Below are 18,250 nucleotides of genomic sequence, written 5' to 3' on the forward strand. Positions count from 1 at the left end.
ACGGTGGGGAAGGGACAGGGGTTGGGGCACCACGAGGGGCGAGGCGAGGGCAGCTCGCACGGGCCCGGCGCCGGGTTTCGGGGCGCGGGCCGAGGTATCAGTCGGGCGGCCGCACCAGCGCGTCGGTGCTTGGTGGCGCGGGTGTGCCACCGCGCGAAGGGGTGCTCCGTGGACCCGGACTCTGCGGGATGCGAGCGGTGTTGGTGAGATCCCGCTCGCGGAGGGTCCCGCTGGAACCCCATCTCCTCCCTGTGAGCCTCTCTTCGACCTTTGCGACCTCACCTCATCGTAGATATCCACTACAGGGCCACTTGGCTTGAGTGCTTACCCTGACGGGGCGCTCACTCTGGCCTCAAGTGTCACACGTAACTCTGTTCTTCCATTTCCTTGAGTGAACACAGGGGACACAGCAGCTGCTTTTGTGGGAGGACTAATCTGAGACATGGTGTGGGGCGGGCCCGGCACATGGCACAGTCAGGCGTCATTCCGCCCCCAGAAGCCACAGCTCTCAGAAGAAATCCTGTCAGGTGACAGGTCACCCCCTCCACCGTGTGGCTGCCGTGGACCCCAGCCCAGGCTCTGAGAGTGTGTTTGGAAAAGATGGATTGAGCAAAGAGCATCCACCCTGGGAGATCTGGAACTGGAGAGCCCAGAGGCTGAGTTAGAAGACCAAGCTGGGGTAGGACTCTGAGGGAAGTCACCACTCGAGAGGAGCAGGGACATTCTCAGCTTACACATTATAGGGAAGAGGAGGGGATGCTCAGAGAGAGGCTGAGATAAGTCCAACAGGGCTCATGAGCACGCCCTGGGGGCACAGATGGGCAGAGGTGACCCTGTCTGTGTCCAGACCAGTCCCTGGATGCCCAGCCTTTGCCCAGCAGCCTTGTGAGGAGCCATCTCTCCTCCCAGCTACCCCTTCTTCTTTGCCTGCTCTGTTAGCGGTCCCAAGATTGGCCACCAGGCTGAGTCTCCGTGGACAGTTATTTCTGTCTTGTTTAATTAGAGGCTGTGCAGGGTCCACTCACCCGCCTTCCCCAAAAGGATGCAAGAGTTGGAAACAGGTGTCTTTCTCTTGGAGCTCTGCCCACCGCCCCCTCATTTTCTCTGCTAGGACTGGAGCCCAGCACTCACTGCTCCAGCACCTGCACTGTTAACTACAGCCTGGTGCGGCGCCTGTGGGCGGACAGTGGTGGCGGGGAGGAGCACGAGGCAGCAACGGCCAGGGCCACAGACCATTGGCGCATCAGCCTTCCAAGCTTTCACACTGTCCTTTCCCCCTGCTGCTTCTGCGTCTCATTTCAGGCCAGCTGGAGGATAGAAAGTTCCTGGTGGCCTCTGCAGGTGACTTGTAGCACCAGCACGAGCCTGGGCTTTTAGGTCCTGCGCCTGTCTGGCCACTTCACCCCTTCAGATGGCTCCAGAGCACCAAGAGGGCGAGGCCTAGGTTCTTGCCCTGGGGAAGTCTGCCAGGCACCCTGTGGCCCTCAGCTCTAGCCCACAACCCTGCATGACATCTGGGCCCTAAGCTGGCCACTGTATTGTCTCAGGATGTCCATGTGGGCAGTTAAAATACCTGCTGCCACCTGCACCCAGAGCAAGCCTTCTCCTCTGCTGCTCTAGATGGTACAGCCCAGAGGAGGTGGCCGAGCTGACCAGCTCCACAGCAGCTTCTTATAGTCACAGAGCCATTTCCCCTAGGTGCTCACCCACAGATTTTGCCAGCATCTCCAAGGGCCTCAATAAAGAAGATGCTTCCCCAAGAGGAAGGAGGGCCCCTCTGCCCATTGTCCCCACAATGGGAATGTCCTTGCAGACACAGAGGGGACTCTCTCCTTTGCTCCCAAGTGTGACCTCAGCATTCATGTACCTGGGCTGCATTTATATCCTTCCTGGTGCCCAAAGAGGCAGAGAGATGGGCATGCCAGGGCTGACCCCTGCTGGAGTGCTCCCTTGCTTGAAGCTGTGGGTGGGGCAGGTACAGGGAGTAAGATCTTGTAGGGAGGGCTGGTGGGGGCTGACAGAAGGGTCTTGTTACGTTGCCAGATTTGGCTTTAAACGTGGAGAATGAGCCAGGTGTGGTGTGGCCAGTAGACCTCTGCTGGGGGCTTCTGGAAAGACAAAGCACACAGGAAGAGATGGCCCAGATGCTGTGGATGCAGGCTGGATGCGAGGCCAAGAACAGTGTGTCTGTCCTGGGACCATGAGAGGACACTCCGAGGACGGCAGAGCAAAGAGCAGGGCAGCCTGAGCCTGGCACGACACTGACCCTGGACGTGCTCACAAGCGCTGACAACTGGGACAGATGGGACAGCTGGACAGGAGCCCACTGCAACAGGTTCCTCAGCAGTGTCCCTGCTGCCACGCGTGCTTGCTCAGCACAGCAGCCCAAGGCGAAGGGCCTTGCTAACTCCTGAGTCAGGTCCCGTCCTCCTTTGCCCAGAACCCCCAATGATATGCAAGCCAGAGTCCCGGTGACCTGGTGACCTGCCCCCATCTCAGACCTGCCACCTTCCACTCACCACTCTCTCACTCTGCACCAGTCTCCGCAGGCCTGCCGCCCTCCCTCTGCCTGCAGCGCCCTTCCTGTAGGTCCTTATGGACACATCACCACCTCAGTGACGTATTTATAGTGTTTAAACTCCACTTCCACACCTCCTCCCCCACTGAACTTTTCTCCTCACTTTACTGCAGTCCACACATCCTTTCTACTTCCTTATTTGTTAGTCTCCTCTAGGGAGAATTTGGGCTCTGTGAGTTCAGAGCCTTTGTCTGTTTCACTCACTGCTGTACCCCAGTGACTGTGACATTTGTGCACGGCGGCACCCGGCACTGGTCTGTTGAATGAGCACGTGTGTATGTACATCTGTGTATATATGTGCAGATGTAGATGTAGATTTCCAGAATATATAAAGAACTCATACAAATCAAAAAGACCCAATTTTTTTAAAATGGGCAAGAGACTTGAGGAAGCATTTCACAAGAAAGGATCTCCAAAATGGTGATAAATGTAAGTAAAAGGAAATAACACTCAAGTACATTCGTCATCGGGGAAGGAAAATTAAAACCACAGTGTGACAGCACCGTACACCCACCAGAATGGCTAAAATGAAAAGACAGAAAATGCCAAGCGCCGGTGAGACTGTGACCCAATGGAAACTCCCAGCCACTGACAGCAGGAGCAAGACCGAGTGGAGCCACGTGGGAAGACGGCCGACAGTGTCTGGGAAAGCCGGGCATGCGCAGGCCAGGGCTCCCTCCCTGCGTGTAGCCCCGCTAGAAATGCTTACATAGTCACACCAAAGGCACATTGAAGAGCCTTTATAGCAGCACTGTTCACGATGGCTCCTAACTGGGAGGCAGCCAGCTGCCCTCCAAGTGAGCTGTGCTGTACTCATCCAGAGGAGCCCCGCAGCAGAGAGACTGCACAAAGTCAACCACCGCAAGGACCAGTCTCACCACATCGCATGCAGCTAAAAGAGCCAGACACGAAAGAACATCTAATCAGGATCCCGTGTACATGAAGCTCCGATGGGGCTGCTGGGGCCAGTGCCAGTCATCCATGCATTCATCTCACGAAAAATCACCAGAGCTTCACACTTCTGACTCATACACTTTTCTGTACGTACATTACACTTCAAAATGATTTATGTTAAAAAAAAAAAAGTTGAGAAAGAGAAAAAATAATAATGCAGGTCAGGCAGAAGCCACCTGAGCTCAGGGACCTTCTGAGTCTACCGTGGGCCACACCAGAAAGAAGTTGGCTTGAAGAAGGAGCATTTCGGGGACACTGGGGCCTTGGCCTCCCTCTCTTCATCTGCCCAAGACCAAAGGCCCCTCTGTTGAAAACACTTGCTCCATTCTTTTAAGAGGTACAACCTGCAAGATGTTGGTTTTGGAAGATGAAAGGTGGCCTAAATTGGGTTGGCTGATCTTACAGAACAGAGGAAGCAGGATCCCAAGTGCCCCCACAGGATTGTTGACAAGGACAACAAAGACCTGGCAGAGGCTAAGACCTCAGAGGCTTGGGATCCAGCATCAGGGGAGGCCCAGCTGCTGGTAGGCACAGGTGCAAGTCTGTATGACACCTGTGGGATCACATAGGAGCAGGTACTGAGGGTGAGGGGGCAGGTGAAGGTCGGGCTCTGCTTTCTGCACTGACTCCCCTCCCCCTGCCCCTTCATCCTCCAGGGCAGCTACAGGCAGAGCTCCAGCTTCAATCCTCAGCACAAGGGACAAGGCACGTGACTCTCTCAGTTACTGTTTTCAGGTATAAAGCATGGTTCGTGACACCCAACTATCCGAGTGGTTGGTAAAATACAAAGCAAAACAAACCAAACACTTCTAGAAACTTCTAGTTCCAAGGGCTCACACCGTGCAGAGGCCCTCTGCCTCCCCTGGGAGAAGTCCTGGACTGTCTACACTCAGGAGCCCTTGCTAAAAGCATTTAACAGGAACCTGAATGACACAGTGTGGCCTGTGGGCCCGTCAGCTCTCTTAGTGTGGCCACTGGTCCCCCTGTGGAGTTCCTATGCAAGCACACCCATGAGCCCCATGGCAGTTGTGCCCAACACCCAGGGAAGGGCAGGGAGTGCCAGTTCTCCTCAGCTGCTGACCCTATCCCCAAGGAACCTGGACCAGTTGGGCACTATTTGATGTCCCTTGGGGAAGCCACACAGGCCTCTGCATTTCCCTAAAACCATGCCATTAACACTCCCCTTTGGAGAATAATATTCTAAGCAAACAAATCACTAATGGATTTAGGCACCACTGAAGCAAAAGGTGTGGGGGTAGGGGTGGGGAAGACAGCTAACCTTCTGATGTCCCCTCATACAGAGGTAACAGCTCTGCCTTAATAAATGACACCCCAGCCCTACCCCAGGCAGGAACCTTCCAGTCCTCCTCCCTGCAGCCTTTGTCCTTGGACTGTGGCCCTTCTCTTGGTCCTGACATGATAACAGACTGAGGGAAAGCTGTCCACCTGCCCTGAGGGTGTGTAACTAGCAGTACAGCACGTGTGTAACCCAGCATATAACTAACCGTAACTCAGGGCTCGCATCCCCTCTGCCCAGCCCTTCCTGCCCTCTGCATGCCTGCCCCTGCCCTTGCCCCTCCCCATGAGCAGGGATCAATGGTGGCAGAAGTTCAGAGGGACAAGGTGAGCTACATGGGGACCGATGCCAGGGATGGGCATCATCTTTGGGAGTGGTGCTGGGGTCCTCAGGGGCTTCCTCGCTTCCGTACACCTCTATACCTCAACACCCACATTGGGAAAACAAGGCATTACCTGGAAGGGCCCAGAGAGCCCTTGCCACTGAAAGACCCCCAAGGGCTAGAGGCCCGGTACACCTCCCTCCACTCGGCCTGGCTCCCACTCACCCTCTCCGTCCACTCTGCAAGTGCCCTGGGTCTGCATCTGGAGGGTGCAATTCCCCAGGGCACCTGGGGGCCCCTAGGGCAGAGGCTGGGGGGACACAGAGATCCTGGTTCTCCGGAGGGAACCCTGCTCCTGCAAAGAGAGAGAACTTGCCTTTGGAGAGAGCACTGGGGTGTGTAAGGAGAATGGTCCGTGCTCCTAGCCTGGCCTCCACTTCCAGAGAGGGAGAAAACTTAGGTAGGAGGGTCCTCTCTCCATCCCGGTGAGGTACCTCAGTGGGACCCAGGCCATTTGGGAGAGATGGAAAGAGGTAGGCCTGACTGTGAGCACCTGTGGGTCCTGTCCTCCCAGAGAAGGGGTGGAGGTCGGTTCCTAGTAGTGTCCCCCACCTGGGCATGCTCCCTGGGTCCTGCTGCCCCTTCGCACTGAGTCTCCCCCAATCCTGGCTGGCAGAGGTGGGCGGAGCATGGACCACAGCCCCCCACACAGATCAGATCACCAAGCAGAGGCAGAGGGACCCACCACAGGACGCTGCCCTGGTGTCCACCAGTGGGTGGGTCGACCTAGAACCCAACATGGGGGTGGGCGAGCGAGCACCACCAGCGCTGCTAGAGGCCACACACTGGCCATTCCCATGCCCCACAAAAGGCCTCTGGGAGGCCATACTCAAGATTCCTGCTCGTGAAGAAATAAGTTAATTTCTCACAAGCGAGGCTTCCCTTTGGGTGACACTCGCTGGCCAGGCCAGCTTAGGAGTGAGGTGCTTCTTTCTCCTGTCTCTGAGTGACACCAGCCGCTAGCATTTATCCTCTGAGAACACGGAAGGAGCGAGAACACTCTCCCGAGGAAAGGTGGGGAGAATGGCATCCCGGGAAGGAAGCCCAGACATGCGGCCCTGACCAGCAGCGGCGGTGGAAGCTGCAGAGGAAGCCCACTGCTCTCCCCTGTCAGGTTCCCTCCAGGCCAGAGCAGCAAGGCCCCACCTGTCAGTGGCACCCCAGAAGTTTCCATTCCTCCGACACAGACGTTCAGCCCTGACGTTGAGGAGCCTGGTTTCATAATCAGCAGTGGTTGTCTTCAGAGACCATTCCCTCTGCTAAGGGGATACCTCTAGGTTTGGCAGCCATGCTGCCAGAAAGCTGACCCTGGAGGCGTCACAGGGAGGTCTGAGGTGAGACTTCTGGATCCTGCAGTGTCCTGGGTCTGGGGGGAAAAGAGACCCTGAGGATGGGCCCTCCCGAGCTGCAGGACCTTGGGCTGGGCAGTCCTCTGGCCTTGGGGGACAGCAGGCCGCTCCGTCCAGGACAGTGGTTTGTCTCTGGGCGGTGGGGAAGTAGGGACTCACGGCGACCTGCCCATGGACTGTGATATCACTAGCAGACAGCCAGGTCACAGCTTCTGTGAGCTTCAGTCCATCCCCCTCAACCCTGACTGAAAACAACACTCGTGCTTTCTCACAAGATGGAGCTAAAAGCCAAATCTGAATTGGGCAAACCAGCTGAGAGGGCTGGAAGAGTGCCTCCCAGGGAGGGCGTGAGGGCAGGACATGTGGGCGGCTCNAACATGGGGAGAAGGCGCAAGGGCAGAGGGAGGGACCACTGGGTCTAGCATTTCCCCTTTCTCCATCCTCCAGGGAGCCAGCAGATGTGCCTTGTTCCCATGCAGGGGCTGGGAATCCGTCCGCATCTGAAGGCCTTGGCGAAGTGTGAGTGCAGGAGAGCCCAGACCAATGTCCTCTGCTTCTGTCATGGGGCGTCACTCCCACCCACTTCATCTGACCTCACCTTCACACCTGCCCCAGCCCTGTCAGTGACCATGACGATGGCATGGAGCAGGGGCCCCTCGGTGGAGCTGCTATCTGGGTTTGCACCAACCCATAAAGCAACGCAGTTTGGGACACAGCCTCCGCATGACTTGCAGGTGAGGAGATGGGGCCCAAGGCAGTGCAAACCTGGGGCCAGCCTTTCTCCTGAGACTCTTGTGCTCCCCGGCCAGTGCTCCCCACTGGGCTTCAGGAGAGCAGGGTTCCAGGGTCAACGCCGAGCAAACACTGGGCTCTCTAACCAGGGCTTCTCAGTGTCTTGTAGATCCAGGAAGGGTTGGAAATTCTAGTCCTTGCCATGCTTTTGTAAGAATTAGGCCAAAGCACCGCTTGCTCCAGGAGGGCATGGCCACAAGCAGAAGGTGAGCTGCCTTTCAGCCCACTCGCCCCTTGGCCTGCCGTCCCTGTGTGGCGGCCATGTTCTGGAGGAGCACAGGATTGCACATTTCTCAGAGGTATTTGACTGCAGAGCTGCTAACTCCCAAAAGTTCCAGGAGAGCCTGCGGCAGCTGAGGAAGGCCCTTCTGACGTCCCCCCATGCTGGCTGGCCACTCTGGTCTGCCTGCGCACCCACCCCTGGTCCCAGTGCGGATCTGCAGCACTTGGGCCTGACTCCATGTCTGCCCCAACCAAGTCCAGCCTCCTGGGTCAGCGCTGCCCTGGAGGAGGCCCCTGCCGGGCAGGAAACGCTTAATGTGCGTCCCTCTTCAATCATCTGAGAATCCGAATCTCCATCCACACAAACGCATTCCTCTGGGAAATGCCTCACGGTACCACAGACGATTCCTAATGTCTTTCACACAAGGTTCCCAAGAATCCATCCGTTTGCTTCTGCCTCTTGGAGGCCAAGAGGACAAGACATCTCCTGAAGCTCTTCCCCCTCTGCTAGCTCTGCAGGCCTGAGGTCCATTCCAGCCCTCCCCAGCCCAGGACTCAACGGCAGGGCACCATGGAGGTGCCGCAGACGCAGGGACAGAACAGGCGGGAATGCAGGGCTGGGAGGTTCCTTCAGACAGATGCTCTTATGCCTGAACAAATCCTCCCAGAACTTGCAGAAAAGGCACCTGCCAGGCCCAGTCCTCAGAGATCCTGCCTCCATGGGTGTGTGGGGACTCACTGCTCCTGGAGACAGCAGCAGACCCTGAACTGAGGAGGAGAGCACAGAGACTGAGGAGCACTGAGACGGGACTGAGGAGCAATGCACAGAGGGGCCTGCCAGAAGCCATTCAGGGAGAGGAGGGCAGGGACATCAGGCAGCAGAACCCAGGGAGACTCAAGGGGCTGGGGGTGAGGGTGGAAAGGTCTGGCAGGAGGGTGCTGGGCCACCGAGGCAGGCAGGGACTGGAGGAGGTGACCGCCCCAGATGAAACAGATCATGACATAAACCACGCACTCATAAGGAGCCTAAGGGAAGTGTCTTTGGGGGTGGTGAGGGCAAGGGGTGTTAAGGGAAAGAAAGAGACCTTTCCTCCATAAAGCTCTCAACACACACCCCATCATCTACACTGAGGACTGCCTAGAAAACCCAGCGAGACAGGGATGAGGTGTGAATGTCCTTCTGCACCCTGCAGAGAGCCTCCGCCTCCCAGCCCCACAGAGGGGGAGGGGCTCGGGCTCACGCAAACCAAGAAGCAGGAAAACCCATCAATAAGGAGCAAATTGCTTCATGGCAACAAAAGGCCCTGAGTAATCAATTTTCACCTGTGAAATCTGCAAAATTAATGTTAAAGGTGAGGCAAAGTGTTAGCCCAAGTGACGGGGAAGACTAGGGTAGGAAAAGGACAGAAGTGGGTGACAGAGATGGGTTTCCACAAGGCGCCTCACACGAGAAAAGCCACTTCTTGACAGCAGGCATGGTTTAAAACACATCCAGGCGTGTGTTTGTGTGCGCTCGTGCACATGTGACTTTGTATGTGAGCACGTGTTTGTGCGTGTATTTGGACGTGTTGTGTGAACACACGTGTGCACGTGTGTGTGTGCTTATAGAACAGACTGGCACATACACCCTGAAAGGTTAACAAGGGTGTGTGCTCGCACTGGCCTCTGCTCACGTCCTTGGCTCCTCTTCTCTTCATTTATCCTTGTCAAGTACGTCCCAAATTTTCTCCAAAGAACATGAATGCTCTGTCATCCGCTGAACACATGCATGTTCTCTTTCTAAAACCAAGACTTGAAGCTCGAGCCCCCTGTCAGGCTCCTGGAAAAGGGAAATGTCCTCAGGCCAGCTGGATGTAATCAAGGTGTGGGGGGTGCCCAGGGCAGATGGGGTGGGGAGCATGGGAGGTCAGAGAAGCTGAGGAGCATCCTGGCTGGGTGTCAGGAAAGGCTGCATCAGGGAGCATGGCTCCACGGGAGCAGCATCGTCCAGACCCATGGGTCCTCGGAGGAGCAATCTCTCCTCTCTGTCATAAAGAACCTGGAAGAATTTGGCTCGCCGCCTCGCCCCTGGGTGGGGGTGCTCATGCGATGATCATCACTGCATCTGCACATCCCGCTAACTTTGCCTTATGGCTGGCCAACCAGAAGGCTCTACTTGGTGGCAGGCAGGGACATGTGCTGTGGGAGCTGGTGGGGGGCAGGCAAGTGGCCCCTGAGAGAGCCTGGCAGGAGCCCTCCTCTCCACCCAGGCAGGTTCTCCCTGTCCCGGGGACATGTCCACTTGATTCTTACCTTTGCTGACAGCATAGAGCCTGACTCGGGGCTCGATCTCATGATCTGAGCCAAAACTAAGAGTCGGACACTTAAGTGACTAAGCCACTGAGGTGACCCTTCACTTACTCATTTTTAAAAAGTTAATGAACAAAACATAAATAAATAAAAATAATTTTTTAAAAAGTTAACAAACATTTACTACGTGCCACATTCTCAGAGATGTGGTCACTGCTCTCAGGGTTTATGCTCAGGGCCATGGGAGCAAGGCATGGTAAACATGTAAACAAATGAACAAGATAGGGCTGGTGACAAGAAAGGCACTAACAGAGGCTGTGGTCATAGGAGGCCTCCCTGGGAGGCAAGCCTGGAGCAGAGGCCCTGATGCTAGGTTGGAGCCGTCCTGTAAAAGTACCAGGAGGCATGCCAGGCAGCAGGTGCAAAGGCCCCAAAGCTGGAAAGAGCTCGGTGCATCCAAGGCACAGAAAAGCCAATGTGGGAGCCTGTAGTGAGAGACACCTGGACACTTATGGCTGTGCTGCAAATTCCCCAGAAGCTCAGCACAGTGGCTGAGTCTGGGGCTGGGCTAGCTGGGAGGCTCTCACATCTTCTGTCATGGAAAGCCTTGCAAGGTTCTGACACCACGGCCCCGAGCGGCCCCCATACAACTGAGGTGCCAGCTTTAACCCATTTGAGGCTGACCTGGCAGTAGCTCTTTTTCAGCTGGATGGAAGCTTCCCTGTTTAGACCCAGCCTAGCCATCCGTGTGCAGCACAGGACCTCCTGGCATTGGGTTGGCTGCTCCTGGCTCTGCCTCTCCTCCGGGCCTGAGGCCAGACCTAGCCCCGACCTCCTGCGGGGGTCATGAGGATCCCCTGCAGTGGAGGGCTGACTTTTCCGATCAAACCTTTATTTCTTAAAAGGGGGAAAGGAGGGGCGCCTGGGTGGCTCAGTCAGTTAAGCATCCGACTCTTGATTTAGGCTCAAGTCATGGTCTCATTCACTGACAGCTCCAGGCTGACAGCGCAGAGCCTGCCTGGGATTCTCTCTCTCTCCCTCTCTCTCTGTCCCTCCCCCTCCCAGCTCTCAAAATAAATAAACATTTGAAATGGAGGGCTGGTGAGAGCCAGGTGCTCCCGGGTGGGTGGCAAGGACCATGAGGGATGAGCCAAGAAGACTGTTCTAAAAGGTGAAAATAGGGAGGGGGCTGGGCTGGGAGTGTGTGTAGAACCAGAGAAATAGGGGTAGCATATGTAGGCGGTTCCTTCCAGAAGTGTGGATGAGAAGAAGTTGGAAGACAGCTCAAGAAGGGTGGGACTGTGTGATTATGGGTCTGGACAAATGCAGAGGCCAGTAGGAGATGGGGACAGGGAGGCTGAAGTTGGGGAGCAGGGAGGAGGTAGAGCAAGGAGGCAAGGCCATAGGGTGTGACAGGCCAGGGTCAGGTCCAAGCACTGGCCCACACAATGGCTGAGGGCTCCATCCACAGGGAAGGGCCAAGTGGAAGAGCAGACAGGTGCCCGCAGGGACTGGGAGCCAGGAGGAACTCCAGGAGCATGTGGGGCAGGAGGCTGGGAGCTGGCCCGGCACAAGGGGAAACTAAGAGCCCCGTGAGACAGGAGTCATCTCCCCATTTGCTGACAGTTCTGAGCGCCCCAGGCCAGGCTGGACCTGAACATTGCCCCGACCCCCAACACACACACACACACACACACACACACACACACACACACACACACACACAAGGGATCTCAATTGTGAACTCTCTGGCAGCCTCCTCTGGGGACTGTGGGCAGTAGCCAGGTGACCTTGTGGAGAGGAGAGGACACAGCCCTGTGATGTGGCCCCACCATACCCTCTCTGGGCACCCCTAAGATGTTGCCAGTCCCCTGTTCCCCCTGTTCCTGGAACAACCACATGAGGAGCCTGACCTAGATGTGTTTGTGAGGAGAAGAGCACTTTACAGCTGTACAGCTGTTTTCCGGCTTCCGGGGCCCTCCCCACGGATCAGGGAGGGTGTGAGGCCTGACTCTCACAGTGACTATGGCCTCTCCAGGACTGATACCCAGGATGGCCCTGCCCCCAACCTGGCTGGCCTGAGGGTACATAGAGGGCAGGCAACCTAAGCCTCCACCTGGCCCAGCCCCAGCCCCAGGCAGGGAAACTGAGGACAGAGAGGGCACAGGACAGGAAGGCAGCACCATCCCTCCCCCTTGGAGGGCCCAGGCTGACCATCTTAGTGGGGTCACCATAGACACCAGAACAGGGCCCTGGGGACACCTAGCTGACAGAAAAGAGGGATTGTGCCTGGGGCCCATGAGTGCTGCTGCTTTAGAACCAGAGGCCAGGGATACAGAGATGCAGGAGGCCAGGCCCCACTGCCCTGCATGGGCCCCCGGCATGTTCCACCCACACTGAGGTCACATGGCCCTAATGACAGAGGGCCAGGTGGTGGATGCGGCAGCAGCATTAGCACAGCTGAATCCTTCCTACCTGGAAACCACAAGCCCGTGAAGTGGGCATGCTGTCCCCTGGGAGACTTCAGCAAGGAGAGGGTGGTGAGCCAGCCCCCTCATCTGACCTGCCTGGAGTGCCAGCCCCACCTTTCTGCCCAGCAGCCTTCCGATGTCACTCTGCAGAATCAGAGGAGGCCAGCTGCAGGGCCTTGAGAGATTACCAGTCCAGTTGGGGAAACAGAGGCTCACTCAGGGGCAGGGCTTGCCCAAGGTCTCACAACAGGCCTGTGGCCTCGGGCCAGCTTTGGGGAGGGTGCAGTAAGCTGCTTGGATACAGGTCCCTGTGCCACACAGCCACCTGTACCAGGGTTCTGCAGTTGCTGGGCTGGCCCCTTGTCCCTTCATCTTGTGCCAGAAGGAACTGTTTATGGATTCCAATGTCTGTTTATTCTTCTCACAAAAGCATTTTTGAAATATTGAGATAACCAAAGTCCACACAAGTCATGCTTGCATTTCCAAAGTCATAGTGCAAGCATTTGGACTCTGTCCAAAAAGAAAATGCCAGCAGCCCAGAGGCTAGTCCCTCTAGTGGGTGCAAGGAAGGGTCCGGGGGACAGGCAGGCCCTGGCTTGGGATCCAGAGGAGAGAAGCAGGGACCCTAGGGAATCCTGAGACATCTTTCTGGGAATGAGGGATGACACAGACATGGGAAGACAGTGGTTCCCTTGATTCCAAGAGAAAGAGGGAGTATGTAGTCCCAAGCCCCCCTCCTGCCATCCATAACCGTGGGTTTTGAGAAGTGAGGAAGAAGTGAGGGTTCTCACTGATTCATACCCCATCCTAATGGTCTCTGCCTCCTTGCCCCATCCCTTCCTTTAAAGTTTATTTATTTATCTTGAGGGAGGGAGGGAGAGAGAGAGAGAGAGAGAGCCTGCATGCAAGCAGAGGAAGTAGACTTCTCACTGTCAGTGCAGAGCCAGATGTGGGCCTTGATCCCGCAAACCATGAGACCATGACCTGAGCTGAAATCAAGAGCCAGATGCTTAACCAACTGACCCACCCAGGCGCCTCCCTTCCATTTCAGTGAGATGTAACTGCTCACAGCTGAGCCTCAGACCGGGAGCCCGATACCAGGAGCTCCACAGCACTCCACTCCAGGGCGCCTGGCCCCACCCAGCCTCACAGGAGTCCTTGGGGACCTGCCCGCATGCATAGCCTCCAGCCACTAAGACACTTTGCTGTGCACATATGTCCTAGGTCTCCCAAAGCCTCCCTCTTGGAGGAGAATAGAGGCTTCTAGAATCCCTTGGGCAAAGGCACACAGAGGCCCACCCCTTGTGCACTGTGGGCAGTGATCTGGACCCAGTGCAGCCCCTGAGCCGGGGAGCAGGGGGGTGGAGCAGGGGCCGAACAGGCAGAGGTGTGCTGGGGCCTGACGCAGGTACGTTTGAGCTCCATGTTCAGAAAACGTTTTAACCACAACACATGAACATATGGTCTCCTACGCTTGAGCTTCTCTATTTACTTCACTCACTTCAAATATTTTGGATAGTTACACTGCATTTCTTGACAGTTTACTTATACTTTATTATAGGTTTGAGGAAGAGTTTGGGTCCCTCCTCTGATTTCCTTGCCCATTGTCCTGTCCACACACCTATAAATAGTCCTTCGAAGATTCTGCAACCCTGAAGGGGCTCCAGGGCCACCATGAAGGTCCTGGGGGTTCTCCCCTAGCCCTCTTCATTTTGGGCAAGAGGCTGTCCATGATGGAAAGGGAGGCCCTGACGGCCACTTGGGCATCTGACCAGGGGAGGAGCACTGGAGTACCCCTGAAGGAGCATCCAGAGGGGAGGCTAGTTGGACTGACAGGTGTGTGAGCAGGTAGTGAGCCTCTGGGAGTTGTTCCCTCCTCCCCCGGGAGGGCTGCGGCTGCCTGCTGATGAGCATCTGTGCACAGCCAGAGTCGATCTTGAGCAGGAGAAAATAATGCCCCAGGCTGGCAGAACAGGACTCAGTGCCAACTGGACATGAGGTAACCCCTGTGTGCACAAACATACTCCTGCGCAGACACAAACGTTCCTGGTAGGGCTCGCTCTCTCTGTCTCAGAATCGCTAGCTCTTAGAAGGATGCTGCTGTACCCTCTCCACTTGCCCCAGACAGCTGTGATCTCCGGACCAGCACCCCCAGTTCCTAGCCCTCACTATCTGAGTGGTGGCCCAGGGCCAGGACTAGACAGGACCCAGTGAAGTCACAGAGCTGAGACAAAGCATGTGCTTGCCCTGTTCCCTCTGGAGACCCAGCACCTGTCCTGAGGAGCCTGTGGGAGGGAGAGTGGTGGGTGTGGCCTGCAGAGAAGTGTTCTTCATTCTCGCAGCCAGCACCAACAGTACAGAAGATTGTACAAGAAAAAGTAAGTCCTCTCTCACCCCAGGCTCCAGGCCCTCCCCAGAGACATCCGCTATTAACAGTGTCTTTGTGCAACCTTCCAGAATCACTGTGTTCATGAAATTATTTACATGGGCATACAGGGTTCTTTTTCTGGACCACAGGGCTCTCACTTCATAGAATATTTTCAACCTGCTCTTTTCTCTGGGCAACTCCTCAGGTTCTGTACTAGTTGCAGGACATTCTATTAGGTGGCTGTACTGTCACATGCATGATAGATCCCCACATGCATGTGGGGTGTGGTCACCACAAAATTCCTACGTGTAGCATCCTTGACCAAGGGTCTTCATTAAAACATGTGACCGTATCTGAAGGATGAACTCCTAAAATGGGATGTGTCAGATCAAAGAATATGTGCCTTATAAATTAAAGAGACATCACAGAAGTGCTCTCAGAAAAGGATGGCCAAGTGTCAGTGAAATTGTAGAGGAAGCACCTCTGAGAATTCTCTCCCCATAAAACTAGCCAGAATGATCAGAATCAACTTTTTTAGAACTCTGGAAATTAATCAGGGACTTGGAGCAAACCAGGAAGCGTTTACTCACAAAAAAAACGACTAAATCTCACTAAGCTTTGTGGAGTTTAATTTGCCTTAGCCCCATCCTCCACTCATTAGCTCCATAGGCCTTGGAAAACAAGACCCCATACTTGTCATGAAAATCAGCAGCCTTGGAAACCCTTGGGGAGCACAAAACAGGGCTGCAGCGCTTTCAAGGCCTCATTCCCAGAAAACTGTGATTATTTGACCCATCTGGTGGTTCCCGGGAAGATCCCATTTGCAAGGATGTCTGCATTTGACCTGACTCAGACCTCACTCTGTACAAAAATCCTATTCCCCTGGGATGACTGTCAGAAACAATTACCGGCATTTAACTTCACAGCTGCCTGAGGCAGTGGATAGTAGTTGCAGCAAACAGTAGACTAAACCAAAAGCTTAAAAGACAAAGCTCAGTAATGAGAGGTCCACAGAGGCTGTAAGAAGTTGCAGTGTATTCCTGGGAATCCGGAAGGCCACAGGCACGCCCAGGCATGCGCACATGCTTAGGTAAGCCCTGGGGAGGCCCTCTGCTCTCGTTCAGGCTGACTTTGAGGCTCTGTGCAGGAAGTGAAGGCTACAGCAGAGCCATCGGCTGCCCGGCTGTGAGCTGAAAGTGTTCTCCAACATACACACAGAGGCCCTGGGCAGAGGCTATTAGTCCCAGGCATGTAAAGAGATCTCTGTCCAATCACTAAATGAAAATCAAAAAGAACTATCATGGCCACTTTACAGAATTAACTCAGAAAAGTCACTAAACAAAGAAACGACAGTGACTTCAACAAACAGCAATACCAGCAAGCCCTGAACACCAGTGAGAATCTGACTTTCACAGGTGCCACATTAAATTATTTAGAATATCCACTTTTCAACAAAAAATCACAAGACGTGCAAGAAAATATGGCCCACAAGCAAAAAAGCATCCACTAACAACTGTCCCTGGGGAATTCCAAACATTTGACTTTTTTTTTTTAATCTTTTAAGTTTATTTATTTTCAGAGAGAGAACAAGCAGGGGAGAGGCAGAAAGAAGGAGAGGCCGAATCCCAAACAGGCTCCACACCGTCACCACAGAGCCTGATGCAGGGCTTGAACTCACAAAACCGTGAGATGACGACCTGAGCCAAAATCAAGAGTTGGAAGCTTAACCAACTGCACTACCCAGACGCCCCTGGTTTGTTTGTTTGTTTAAGTACTCTCTAACCCCAAAATGGCACTCGACGTCACAACTCCAGGATCGAGAGTCATAAATTCTTTCAGCTGAGCTAGCCAGGCGCCCCAGACATTTGATTTATTAAGCAAAAACTTTAAATAAGCCATTTTACATGGATGCAAAGAAATTAAGTAAGGCAACTTATAGAATGAGTAAACATATTTGCAAAGCACACATCTGATAAGGATTAATGTCCAAAATATATAAGAAACGCATACTACTGAATAGCTAAATAAATACATACATAATAACATACACACATACATACATAAAACACAAATAATCCAATTTAAAATAGGCAAAGGAGGGGCGCCTGGGTGGCTTAGTCGGTTAAGTGTCCGACTTTCACTTAGGTCATGATCTCGCGGTTCGTGGGTTTGAGCCCCGCGTCGGGCTCTGTGCTGACTGCCAGCTCAGAGCCTGGAGCCTGTTTCAGTCTATGACTCCGTTTCTCTCTGACCCTCCCTTGCTCATGCTTCTCTCTCTCTCTCTCCTAGAAATAAATAAAAATTTAAAAAAATAATAATAAAATAAAATAGGCAAAGGACCTGAATAGACACCTTCCCAAAGAAGATATTCAAATGGTCAACAGGTATGTGAAAAGGTACTCATCACTAATCATTGGGAAAATGCAAATCAAATTCACAATAAGAGGTCACTTCACACCTGTTAGAATGGTTATCATCAAAAAGACAAGAGGTAACAAATGTTGGTGAAGATGTAGAGAAAAGGGAACCCTTATACACTTTTGGTAGAAATGTCAATTAGTGTAGCCAATACGAAAGCCACTATAGAGGTTCCCCAAGAAATGAAAAATAGAACTACCATATGATCCAGCAATCCCACTTCTGAGTATACATTCAAAGGAAACAAAAACACTATGCCAAAGTGATATCTGTACCCCTGTGTATACTGCAGAGCTATTTACAATAGCCAAGATGTGGAAACAACTTAAATGTCCATCACTGAATGAATAAAGAAAATGTGAATAGAATACTATTTAGTTAGCCATAAAAAAGAAAGAAATTCTGACATTTGCAACAACATGGATGGAACTTAAGGGCATTATTCTAAGTGAAATAAGTCATACAGAGAAAGAAAAATAGGGTACAATCTCACTTTTATGTGGAATTTAAAACAATCAAACTCATAGAAACAGAGATCAGATTTGGGGTTTCCAAAGGCAGGGTGGGGGGAGGGTTGGGGAATTAGGTAAAAGTGTTCAAAATTTACAATTCCCAGTAAGGTAAAAATTTCTGGAGTGTCTGGGTGGCTCAGTTGGTTGAGTGTCCAACTTCAGCTCAGGTCATGATCTCATGGTTCATGAGTTTGAGCCCCACTCAGGCTCTGCGGTGACAGTTCAGAGCCTGGAGCTTGCTTTGGATTCTATGTCCCATCTGTCTCTGCCCCTCCCGAACTCTTGCTCGGTCTCTCTCTCTCTCAAAAAGTAAATAAACGTTTAAAAAAATTAATTAACAATACTGTATACCATTTTCAAAAGTTGCTAAGAGAGTAAATCTTAAAAATTCTTACCACAAGGAGAAGATTTTGCAATTACATGAAATGATAGATGTTAACTAACTTATTGTGGTAATCACTTTGAAATATATACATATATCAAATCATTATGTTGTACATCTTAAAATTATACAATTGATATGTCAATTACATCTCAATTAAACTAGGGAAAAAATAATTAAAAAAAGAAACTAAGGAAACCATGTCTAAAAAATTAAAGTATGGAAAATGCTTCAAC

At 53.2% G+C, this 18,250-nt stretch overlaps 1 protein-coding gene across 2 annotated transcripts in view; it reads right to left on the bottom strand.

Moving 5' to 3' along the window:
• Nucleotides 1-18,250, bottom strand: part of RASGEF1A (RasGEF domain family member 1A) — an 84,726-nt gene that overhangs the window by 33,889 nt on the left and 32,587 nt on the right. The window lies entirely within an intron of this gene.

This window comes from Crocuta crocuta, unplaced genomic scaffold (genome assembly GCF_008692635.1).
Source record: "Crocuta crocuta isolate KB4526 unplaced genomic scaffold, BGI_CrCroc_1.0 scaffold170, whole genome shotgun sequence".
Classification (NCBI taxonomy): Eukaryota; Metazoa; Chordata; class Mammalia; order Carnivora; family Hyaenidae; genus Crocuta; species Crocuta crocuta.